Below are 12361 nucleotides of genomic sequence, written 5' to 3'. Positions count from 1 at the left end.
ATACAAGGAGGGAATGGTATAATGGGCTTTGAGCACTGGTTTCTCATCTTTTTTTTTTTTTTTTAATAGATTTATTTTATTTATTTATTTTTTGGCTGCGTTGGGTCTTCGTTGCTGTGCGTGGGCTTTCTCTAGTTGCAGCAAGCGGGGGCTACTCTTCGTTGCGGTGCGTGGGCTTCTCACTGCGGTAGCTTCTCTTGTTGCGGAGCACAGGCTCTAGGCGCACGGGCTTCAGTAGTTGTGGCACGAGGGCTCAGTAGTTGTGGCTCATGGGCTTAGTTGCTCCGCACATGTGGGATCTTCCTGGACCAGGGCTCGAACCTGTGTCCTCTGCATTGGCAGGTGGATTCGTAACCACTGTGCCACCAGGGAAGCCCCTGGTCTCATCTTTAAAATGGGTGTGGTGATATGATGTAATAGTTACTTTAGGGGGTTGTGAAGATTAAATGAAATACGTGAATGATGGCCAGTGGTCGGCACATGGTAAGTGTGGGTTTCCTTCTTCCTTCTCTCTCTGCCTCTCCCACCCCTGCCCTTTCTTTTTTTCCTTCCTTCCTAGCCAACAGCTCTGGGTATGGTGTTAGAGAAAGAACCAGGTGCTGCAGGATACAGACAATGAGGGGACAACCTCCACCAGGGGACTCAGGGATGGAAAAAGCCTTCTCAAACCAGCTGTGGGCGGGCGACAGTCAGCTTGGCCCTGCCCAGAATCCCCAGGCCTCCTCAGTGCTGGGAGCTCTGGGAGTCATACCAACTGTGGTCCCACACCAGCCTCATCAGGGCTTCAGACTCCTGGACTGACATGGAAAGGGGGTCCCAGGGAGGCACATCTCTCTCACCCAGAGTCATGCGGCTACTGGGGGTCCCCAGCAGCTGACTGTCACCTGCTCACCCACCTGCCTGCTGACCTCCATAACTCAGGGCCAGCCAGGAGGAGGCGTCACCTATTTATTGGTGCCAGGCCCTGCCCTGGGAATGTTCTGTTCCTTCCTGCTGGGGTCTGTCAGGGTCCCCTACACAAGGTCAGCTTAGCCCACCTCACAAACGAGAGACAAATATGAGCTGCCTTGCCCCTGTATCTCAGGAGCAGGAAAGACAGATGGAGAAATGGATGAGGCGGGCACAGGCCACGAGGACACCCATGAGCACCCATGAATACAGCCCCTGTTGTGTGCTGCTCCTTGAATGCAGAGCACACACTCGCCCACAGCTGCTGCCCAACAGTCTGGGTAAGAATGCTTAGGCCCAGGTTACAGATGAGCAGAGTGAGGCCCAGAAGAGGACAGGGTCACCTGGAGGAGAGTCAGAGGCAGCAGTGGGAACAGAAACCAGAGCTTTGGAATCAGGCTGCCTGGGTTTGAACCCAGCCCTGCCATTTCCAGGCTGTGTGACCTTGAGCCAGTGCCTTGACTTTTCTAGGCCTCTGTTTCCTCATCCGTAAAGTGGAGAGAATATCCTCTTCCATCTCAGGTTATCAGGAAGCAGGAAACAGAGACAGAAAAGCCCCCACACAGTGCCTGGCACACAGTAGGTGCGCAGCAAATTTCAGTTCCTCCCCCCACTCCCAGCTAACCCTCTCTTCTCCTTCCTCTGCTTCTGAGCCCAAACCCCTTCTTCAGCCCTGACCAGGCAGCGAGAATTGGCCTAAAGAGGGCCCCTCCCAGCCCGACAGCGCCAACATAGGTCTTTGCCCGCCACAGGGCCAGCAGCGGGGTCAAGGGCAGCCTCAGAGGGAAGACCCTGGGAGGGGAGTCTGAGTGTCTGGGCAGGTGAGGTCGTGGGAGCCTCCAAAGCGCGGCCCCTCCCACTTCCATTCCACTCTGCAGTTTGTCAAAGCTCATTACCATCCACCTCAGCTTACAAAGTCACCCGCACCAGTGTCAGAGGACTTCATTCACAGCGTTCCAAGACCCCACGTGGGGCCCTGACCCCAGCTCTCAGCGGCCCTCTCACCTGAGCCCAGGTTGAGTCCTGATCCCAGCCTGAGCCCTGAGCACGATTCCAAACTGAGCCCAGGTCTAGGGTAGATTGTGTCCTTAGCGGGGTAAGGGGGTAGGGGTGGAGGGGCACAGTCAGAAGAATCATCCTCTCAAGAGACGGAGAATCCTGCTTGTCACAGCTCAGAGCTCCTCCGCTGGACTCTCCCTCCTCCCCCAGAAGCTGTCCCTGCCCTGAGGCTGAGGGGCTGAGCCTCCCTGGGGTGGGCCTGAGCCCAGTGCTTAGGTTCCCAGGCCTGAGAGCCCCAGGCCCCTCTTCTGAGGATCTGGCCAGATGCTGAGGAACCTGGGCAAGATGGAGGACAGAGCTAGATCCCTGGCCTCACCTGCCACCTGATCCAACTGACCCTGCCACATCCTCCTCCTTGTGAAGGACCAGAGAGACCTTATTTGGAGGGGGCTGCCCTGTACCCCAAAGCATCCTGGTGTCCCAGTTTGTTCTGTCCCTGTCTCCATACCAGTGGCCCAGGAACAAGCCTCCCCATGTCACAGAGGGAGAGCCAGGCCCAGAGAAAGAAAGTAACATGTCCATGGTCACACAGCCAGACACAGACAAGAGCCCGAAGCTCCTAAACCCAGTCCAGGCCTGACTCTGGCTTCCTGGCCCCCCAGGTGGACTCAGGAGACCTGGGGTTGGGGGCAGGGTGGCTGGGAGAAGGCTGGCTGGGAGCCGGCAGGGAGCCCTGGCCTCCCTAAGCCAGACCAGTGGGGATGCCTTTCACCACTTCCCTAGTCCCTACCTCTTGGCTAGAAGCCTGGTGACTGGGAATCCACACGGCTTCCCTGCCCCACGGAGACAGCTGGCTTCTTCCTGACCAGCCAGGAGGAGTCTGGGTCCTTGCCCCTGATCCAGGGCCCACTTGGAACCAGCTTCTCTACTGGCACCCACGACTGCCCAGGGCAGGGGGGAATGACAGGGAGGAAGGCCCTCCCTCTTGGCTTCCTGGACCCACACTCGGCTCCATGGAGAGCCCCCTGAACCAAGATTCAATCCCAGCCCAGCCAGTGGGACGGAAGAAGCAGTGGGAGCCTGTGGGCCTCCTGGAAGGGCAGGCAGGGTGAACTCTTCTTGGATTCTTGATCCTGAGCCCTCGCTGGGGTATGAGCTTGCCTCATCGCTTCCCGCCCCCCCCCGCCCCCCCCCCCCCGCCCCCGCGCCCCGGCTTGAGTGAGAGGGGCAGGTACACTAGAGTATTAACCCCTTCAGCTCAGCAGAGCCATAGAAACGCTCCTCCCCATTTGACAGGTGGGGAGACTGAGGTCCAGCATAACGGAGGCTCCGACTCTCCTCGGGCTAAGCACCTGCCCCCACCTGACCCCCTCCACGCCCCTTACCTGGATTCCGCGCGATCTGCGGAGGGCGTGGTGGCTCCCAGCCAGGGCCACGGGGTCTCCCGTGCTGCGTCCGTGCGGCGTCCGGGGCGCACGCGGGATGCTCCGGGCAGAGGCTACTCGCTCTCGGTGTCTTCTCTGCACCGGCGGCAGAGGGCTCTGCGCTGTCTACGCAGCGGGTGTGGACGCTGGCACTGCCCGGCCCCCGCCCTCCCGCCCCCTCAGGGTGTCCTTTGCCCCTTGATCCGGTGCCTCCTTCTCTCCTTAGCACGTGGGTGGCAACCGCTCACCCAGCCGGCGGCCTGTGGGGCAGCCCTGGCCCGGGCCATGGGCCCAAGCGCCTGCCAATCCCCGTCTGCGACCGGCTCGTGCCCGCTCACCTTTAACCTCCCTCTCCGCGGGGCTTAGTGCCCGGCTCCCAACCCGTGGGCTGGGTTGGAGAAGGGAGGAGCCACAGGTGTGGAGCCAGGCCCGGGTGGGCAGAGGCAGAGCCTGGGACAGCCTCGGTTACGCCCTGAGCCGCAGCCCCTCTTCTCTCTTGAGTTCCCATCCTGCTCACCGAGCCCCATTCATTCCCTGAGCGCCAGCTCCACTCGTGCCCCGTCCTGAGCCCCCTCCTGCCTCTGAGACCTGCTCTCTCTCCCTGATTTCCCATCGTCCTCACCGATCCCCACTCCCATTCCTTGAGCAGCCCTCCCCTTCTCTCACACCCCCACCCCTTACGGAGCCCTCCCCCTCCACACCCTTTACCCTCCCTGAGCTCCCGGTTCCTCCTGGAACCTCTTTCTGACCTCCTTTCTCTCCCCTGGGTCCCTGTCTCCTCCTATGCCTCTGCCCTCTCCCTGAACCCCACCACTAAGTCTAAGTATGTCTCATGCAATATTTGGGGCATACTTATACTAAAAGATTATTCATACTGTTTATCTGAAATTCAGATTTAACTGAGCATCCTGGATTTAGCCTACCCATATGTAAAACAGGGGAGGCAGAGGAGTTCCGACAGGATCTTCTCTCTCCAGTGCCCCTCTTAGCTTCAGCTACACTTATAGAAAAACCTCAGGTTGACGTGGAAGTGGTCTGGAGGATGTTACATCCCTTGCAGAGTAAGAGGAGAGCAAGGTGAAGATGGGAAGCAGGGTGGAGGGGACGGCCTTCACATCAGAGAAAGACAGAGGGAAGCAGAAGTTCCTTGAGGCAGTCCAATCCTGGAAGGTTTCCTGAAGGAGCAGGACGTTCATGGTTGCTTTGACGCTGAGAAAGAAGGGAGGTGAGTTAAACGACCTCTGGTGGATGGCTCCCCCTCCCTTAATGGAAACTGGGGAGGGTTGGGGGTCTCCTCATTTAAGGAAGTCTCCTGAAGATAAGTAGAAGGTATCTCCCCCTTTATATGAAGATTCTTTAGAGTGAGGACAGGGTCTCATTTCAGCAACAAATTACTACCATTTCTAGCTAAGATTTGTCAAGCACTGACCACTTGCCAGTGTCCTGCCTATACTTCCTAAGCCCTTTATGTGGGTTAATTCATTGAATCCCTTCAACAACCAAATGGGGTGGGTGTTTTTCCTTATTTTACAGATGAGGAAACAGAGGCACAGAGAGACTGAATAATTTGTCTGAGGTTCATACAGTGAAATTTGAGCCCAAGTGTCCTGGCCCTGCACCCTGCCATGTAATAGAGCCTGTGCTGGGGGCTGGGATTGGAAAAATGACACAAATTCTGTCTCACAGGGGACCTCGAGTCTAGCAAGGAGTGGGGATGAGTGAGTCTTTAATGACTCTGGTACAGGTCAGGCTGGGATCAGGGCTGGGACAGAGTGTGCTGGGAAGGTAGGATTGATTCTGCCTGTGGAGGAGGAGGTGTGTGCTAGGCCAAAAGGATGGGTCAGTTCTTCAATAGTTTTAGGACAAGGCATTGGGAGGATGGGCATTCTTTTTATTTTTATTTTTGGCCACATCACGCAGCTTGCATGATCTTAGTTCCCCGACCAGGGATTGAACCCGGGCCCTCGGCAGTGAAAGCACGGAGTCCTAACCACTGGACTGCTAGGGAATTCCCATGAAGGGCATTCTAGGTAGAGGGACATCTTGGGCAAAGGCAGGAGAGGCGTAGAGATGCAGTGTGAGATTGGGGAATAGTCAAGAGTCTGGCTTGACTGGAAGAGGGTCTATAGGCAAGGATGAGATGGGGGAAAAGGAAAAAGGAAGAAAATCATAGAGGAACACAGACATTAGACAAAGAAATGTAGACCCCATCCGGGAGAGGACAGGGAGCCATAAAAGAGGGCAGGGGGCACTCAGCCCAGGAGTGGCATGTCTGCCTCAGCTGGGCCAGGACTGCACAACTGCCTTGGGGAGGTGGAGGGAGGACTTGCCCAGCTGAAGGGACTGACTGTCACTTTGCCAAAGGTCTTGGGTCTCATTCAACTCTAGATCCAGCCCCAGAACAGGACCTTTGTTAACAAAATAACACACTTGTAAATGTCGGCAGAATTGGGTGAAGAGGATTTGTCGACAGATCGAAGGTTTAGGAGTGAGAAAGGCTTTCCTGATTTGAGCCTAAGTGCCTGGCAGGATGCTGACCGTCTAAATCAAATAAGGGGGTATGGGGGAAACTGACTGTGGGCAGAGGTGGGAGATACTGCATTGAAGCGTTGTTGTGGGGTGACGTCCAGGAGGCTGCTGTCCTCAGGATGGCAGGTAATGTCTGAGCCTCTCACAAGGAACATGGTGGAGCTCTGAGGCTGCTGAGGGTGTCAGGCTGCTTATTTCTTCAGCCTGGATTGACGCCTCCCGTGTACCTAGCCCCGTGCTTGTGGGAATATGTTCATAATGTGGTAGGAGAGTGTCCCCTTCAGCAGAAAGATAAGACGGCTGAAGTCAGAGCCTTCACTTTTTATGAGGTTCAAAACAGCTACAAATGATCTATTGTTTAGACTCCTGTGTCTATATACCAAAACTATTTTTAACAAAACAAAGGAATTCCACACCCATAGGAATGGCTAAAAAGAAAAAGACTAAGCATATAAAGTGTTGGTAAGAATATGGAGTAACTGGAACTCATATACTGCTGGTGGGTATGTTAAAACAGTTTGGAAAACTGTTTGGCGGTTCTTAAAATGTTAAACAGACACCTACCACCTGACCCAGTCATTTCATTGCTAGGTATTTAGTCAAGAGAAATGAAAGGCGATGTCCATACTAAGACATAAGCAATGTTAATAGCAGCTTTGTTTGTAAAAGCCTTAAACTGAAAAAAAAAAAAAAAAAAAAAAGTCTTAAACTGGAAACAATCGAAAGGTCCAGCAACAGGCGAATGGATAAACAAATTGTGGTATATCCATACAATGAAATAGTATACTGAGATAAAAAGGAACAAACTGATAAATGCAACAGTCTGGATGAATAACAAAAGAATTATTCTGAGTGAAAGAAGCCAAATAAGAAAAATAGTATACGCTGTATGATTCCATTTATGTAAAATTCTCGAAAATGCAGTCTAACCTGCAGTGATAGGAAGCAGATCAGGGTTATTTGGGGATGGAGTTGAGGGGTGTGGGAGAGACTGGAGGGAGTGATTACAAAATAACATAAAGGAACTTTATTTTTTTTTCTTTAAATTTATTTATTTATTTTTATTTTTGGCTGCGTTGGGTCTTTGTTGCTGCACGTGGGCTTTCTCTAGTTACGGTGAGCAGGGGCTACTTTTTGTTGTGGTGCGCAGGCTGCTTATTGCAGTGGCCTCTCTTGTCACGGAGCAAGGGCTGTAGGTGCGCGGGCTTCAGTAGTTGCAGCGCGTGGGCTCAGTAGTTGTGGCTCGCGGGCTTCAGAGCGCAGGCTCAGTAGTTGTGGCACACGGGCTTAGTTGCTCCACGGCATGTGGGATCTTCCCAGACCAGGGCTCGAACCCCGTGTCCCCTGCATTGGCAGGTGGATTCCTAACCACTGCACCACCAGGGAAGTCCTGAGGTCCAGATTTTAAAAGGGATACGTGTGTGTGTGTGTGTGTGTGTGTGTGTGTGTGTGTGCTGGGATAACTGGATAGCCACAAGCAGAAGTATGAAGTCAGATCCCTACCTCACACCATATACAAAGATTAACTCAAAATGGATCAATGACCTAAATGGAAGAGCTAAAACTATAAAACCCTTAGAAGAAAACATAAAGGTATAATAAATCTTTATGATCTTGAATTAGAAAATGGTTTCTAAGATATGATGCCAAAGTACAAGCAACAAAAGAAAAAAATAGATAAATTGTACTTCATCAGACTTTTCATAAAAACTTTTGTGCATCAAAGGATGCCATCAAGAAAGTGAAAAGACAACCTACAGAATGGGAGAAAATTATAAACCATATATCTGATAAAGGACTAGTTTCCAGAATATATAAAGAACTCTTACAACAAAAATAAAGAGACATGGGACTTCCCTGGTGGTGCAGTGATTAAAAATCTGCCTGCCAATACAAGGGACATGGGTTCGAGCCCTGGTCTGGGAAGATCCCACATGCCGCGGAGCAACTAAGCCCGTGCGCCACAACTACTGAGCCTCTGCTCTAGAGACCACGAGCCACAACTACTGAGCCCATGTGCCACAACTACTGAAGCCCGTGCACCTAGAGCCGGTGCTCCACAACAAGAGAAGCCACCGCAACGAGAAGGCCGCGCACCGCAATGAAGAGTAGCCTCGGCTCACCGCAACTAGAGAAAGCCCGTGTGCAGCAAGAAGACCCAACGCAGCCAAAAATAAATTAAATTAAATAAATTAATTTAAAAAATAAAGAGACCAATAACCAACTGAAAAATGAGCAAAGTGTCTGAATAGGCTTTTCCCAAAAGTAGATATAAAAATGACCAATAGCACATGAAAAGATGGTGAACATCATTAGTCACCAGAGATATGCAAATTGAAATCATGAGATAACACTTCACACCCACTAGGAGAGTTATAATAAAAAAAGATAGACAATAACAAGTGTTGGTGAAGAAATTGGAACTTCATACATTGCTAGTGCACGTGTAAGATGGTGCAACTGCTTTGGAAAACAGTCTGGCCTTTCCTGAGAAAGATTAAACATGGAATTACCATATACCCACTCATTGGTATATAAGCAAGAGGAAAAAACATGTCACATAAAAACTTGTATGCCGGGCTTCCCTGGTGGCACAGTGGTTAAGAATCCGCCTGCCAATGCAGGAGACACGGGTTCGATCCCTGGTCCGGGAAGATCCCACATGCCGCGGAGTAACTAAGCTCGTGCGCCGCAACTACTGAGCCTGTGCCCTAGAGCCCATGAGCCACAGCTACTGAAGCCCGCGCGCCTAGAGCCCGTGCTCCGCAACAACAGAAGCCACCGCAATGAGAACCCGCGCACAGCAATGAAGACCCAACACAGCCATAAATAAATAAATAAATTTATTTAAAAAAAAAACCAAAAACTTGTATGCCAATGTTTATAACAGCATTATTCATAATAGCCAAAAAGGTGAAACAACCCCAATGTTCACCAAGTGATGAACGGATAAACAAATTGTGGTATATACCTACAATGGAATATTATTTAGTCATAAAAAGGAATCAATAGATATACAATGGAATATGATTTGGCCTTAAAAAGGAAGGAAATATTGACATGCTATACAACATGGAAGAACCGTGAAGACATTATGCTAAGTGAAACAAACCAGTTGCAAAAGGACAAATACTGTATGATTCCACTTATATGAGGCACCTAGAGTAGTCAAATTCATAGAAACAGAAAGTAGAATGGTGGGTGTCAGGGGCTGGGGCGAGGGGGGAATGGGGAGGGAGTATTTAATGGACATAGAGTTTCAGTTTGGGAAAATGAAAAAGTTCTGGAGATGGATCGTGGTGATGGTTGCAGAACAAGGGGAATGGACTTAATGTCACAGAACTGTATACTTTAAAATGATTAAAATGGGAAATTTTATGTCACATATGTACCACAAAAAAAAAAAATCAAAAGGAATCATTACTAATAAATTCTACAACATGAATGAATCTTAAAAACATTATAATAGGACTTCCCTGGTGGCGCAGTGGTTAAGAATCCGCCTGCCAATGCAGGGGACAATGGTTCGAGCCCTGGTCCAGGAAGATCCCACATGCCACGGAGCAACTAAGCCCGTGCGCCACAACTACTGAGCCTGCGCTCTAGAGCCCATGAGCCACAACTACTGAGCCCACACACCACAACTACTGAGCCTGCGTGCTACAACTGCTGAAGCCCGCGCGCCTAGAGCCTGTGCTCCGCAACAAGAGAAGCCACTGCAGTGAGAAGCCCACGTACTGCAACGAAGAGTAGCCCCCGCTCAGCGCAACTAGAGAAAGTCCACGCACAGCAACGAAGACCCAACGCAGCCAAAAGTAAATAAACAAATAAATACATAAATAAATTTATTAAAAAAAATTATATTAAATGAAAGAAGCCAGTCACAAAAGACCACATATTATAGGATTATAGTATGAAATGTCCAGAACAGGCAAATCTATAGAGACAGAAAGTAGGTTAGTTGCCTGGGGCTGGTGGTCGGGGTGGGATTTGGGGGAAATGGGGAGTCACTGCTAATGGGCACAGAGCTGCTTTTTGGGGGCGATGAAAATGTTCTAAAATTGTGCCAATGGATCCACAGCTCTGTGAATATACCAAAAACCATTGAAGTGTACAATTTAAATTGTTGAATTGTATGGCATGTATCTCAATAAAGCTGTTTTTTTTTTTTTTTTTTTTCTGAAGGGGTGGTGATTGAATCCTTGGAGAATAATGAATTTAAAGACTGAATCGGGCTTCCATGGTGGCACAGTGGTTAAGAATCCGCCTGCCAATGCAGGGGACACGGGTTCAAGCTCTGATCTTGGAAGATCCCACATGCCGTGGAGCAACTAAGCCCGTGCGCCACAACTACTGAGACTGCGCTCTAGAGCCCGCGAGCCACAACGACTGAGCCCTCGCGCCACAACTACTGAAGCCCGCAAGCCTAGAGCCCACGCTCTGCAACAAGAGAAGCCACCGCAATGAGAAGCTCACGCACCGCAAGGATGAGTAGCCCCCACTCTCCGCAACTAGAGAAAGCCCGCGCACAGCAACAAAGACCCAACGCAGCCAAAAATAAATAAATAAATAAATTTATTAAAAAAAAAAAAAAGACTGAATCAGGGAGCAGAACCATGAAGATGAAGTGTTCCCTTTCTCCAGTCAGCCCCTGGAAGATAGTAGGTACCCCATAAATTAAATCCAATGGATCATTTCTAGAAAGAGGAACCCATTGCAGTTGCTGTTTTCGGAGAACCGACTAAGTGCCAGGCATTGTGGTAGACACATATCAAGTCACCTAATCCTTCAACTACCCGTTTTACAGATGATATAATTGAGATTCAGGGAATTAAGGACTTTGCTCTTGGTCACATAGGAAGTGGCAGAGGTCAGAATGGGACCCAGGTCTGTCTGACTTCAAAGCTAAGGTCTAAAAATAGACCCTAAAAATTATTAATTTTATATAGAAGTTTTCAGGCTTACCCCAAAGTATTAATATAAAGAATAATACAGTGCACACCTGTGTACTCTCACTCAGCCTAAGAAACTGAACTATCTCTTAATGCCATTGAAGTCCCCTTTGTCTCCTCCCCGATTCCATCCCTCTTCTGCCAGACAGCCACACTGCTGAATTTGGTATTTATTGTTCCTGTACTTTTACTTTGTACGTATCTCCAAGCAATAATATAAAGTACAGTTCTGCATGTTTCTAAACTTTACATAAACAGTATTATACTAAATGTAGTCTTCTGAGGCTGCCTTTTTTTCACTGTATTGTTTGTGAGATTCAGTCAAGTTGACATGTGTAGCTGTAATTTGCCCATTTCTGTTGCTGTGTAGTATGAAGTGTTCCACTGTATTGGACATTTGGGTTGTTTCCAGTTTTTCGTCATTACAAGTAGAGCCACTGCAAACATTCCCGTTCTTGTCTCCTAGTCCAAGACAGCGAAAATTCCTAGGAGTTTGTGTTAGTTTCCTATCGCTGCTGTAACAAATTACCAAATTAGTGCCTTAAAACAACACAAATTTATTATCTTACATTTCTGGATGTCAGGAGTCTGAAATGGGTTTCACTGGGCTGAAATTAAGGTATTGGCAGGGGTGCACTCTCTCTGGAGTCTCCAAAGGAGAATCAATTTCCTTGCCTTTTCCGGTTTCTAGAGGCTGCCTGCTCGTGGCTTCTTCCTTCATCTTCAAAGCCAGCAACGTAGTGTCTTCAAATTTCTCTCTCACTCTGACCCTCCGATTTTACTGTCACACCTCCTTCTCTGATTCTGACCCTCCTGCCTCCCCCTTATAAGGACCCTTGTGCTTACACTGGCCCCACCTGGATGATCCAGGATAATCTCTCCATCTCGAGATCCTTGATTTAATCACATCTGCAAAGTTCCTTTCACCATGGATGGTAACATGTTCACAGGTTCCAGGGATTAGGATGTGGACACCTTTGGGGTCTATTATTCTGTCCACTGCAGAGGGGAACAGCTGGGTAGTGTGATACGAACACCTTTGAATTACGAGTTTGTCAAACTGCCCTCCAAAGTGAATTCTCTCTCCCACTAGCAGTACAAAAGCATTCCTGTCACTTCCCATCCTCACCAACACTTGATATTATCTGACTTTTTAATTTTTGCCAACTTGACGCCTGTGAATGCCTGGACTCTGACTGCTATGCGGTCAAGAAAGAGATGATGGTCAATGGCGTTGAATGTGAAAAAGAAGGGCCCTGACAGTAAGAAGCAGTCCATGACCTTGGCTAGTGCAGTGCCCTTGAAGTAGTGGTGGTGGTGGGGTGAAGTCAGACTGAGTCAAGGAATAAGGGGGGTGTGGGTATGAGGAAATGGATGCAGGGAGTACAGAGTCTAGATGGTATGTTAGTAGGCTTGGACTGCCATAACAAAATACCACACACTGGGTGGCTGAAACAAAAGATACCTATTTCTCATAATTCTGGAGGCTGGAAAGCCCAAGATCAAGGT

The sequence above is a fragment of the Eubalaena glacialis genome, chromosome 13, assembly GCF_028564815.1.
Source record: "Eubalaena glacialis isolate mEubGla1 chromosome 13, mEubGla1.1.hap2.+ XY, whole genome shotgun sequence".
NCBI classification, from domain to species: domain Eukaryota; kingdom Metazoa; phylum Chordata; class Mammalia; order Artiodactyla; family Balaenidae; genus Eubalaena; species Eubalaena glacialis.
Note: the sequence above shows the minus strand (reverse complement) of the source record.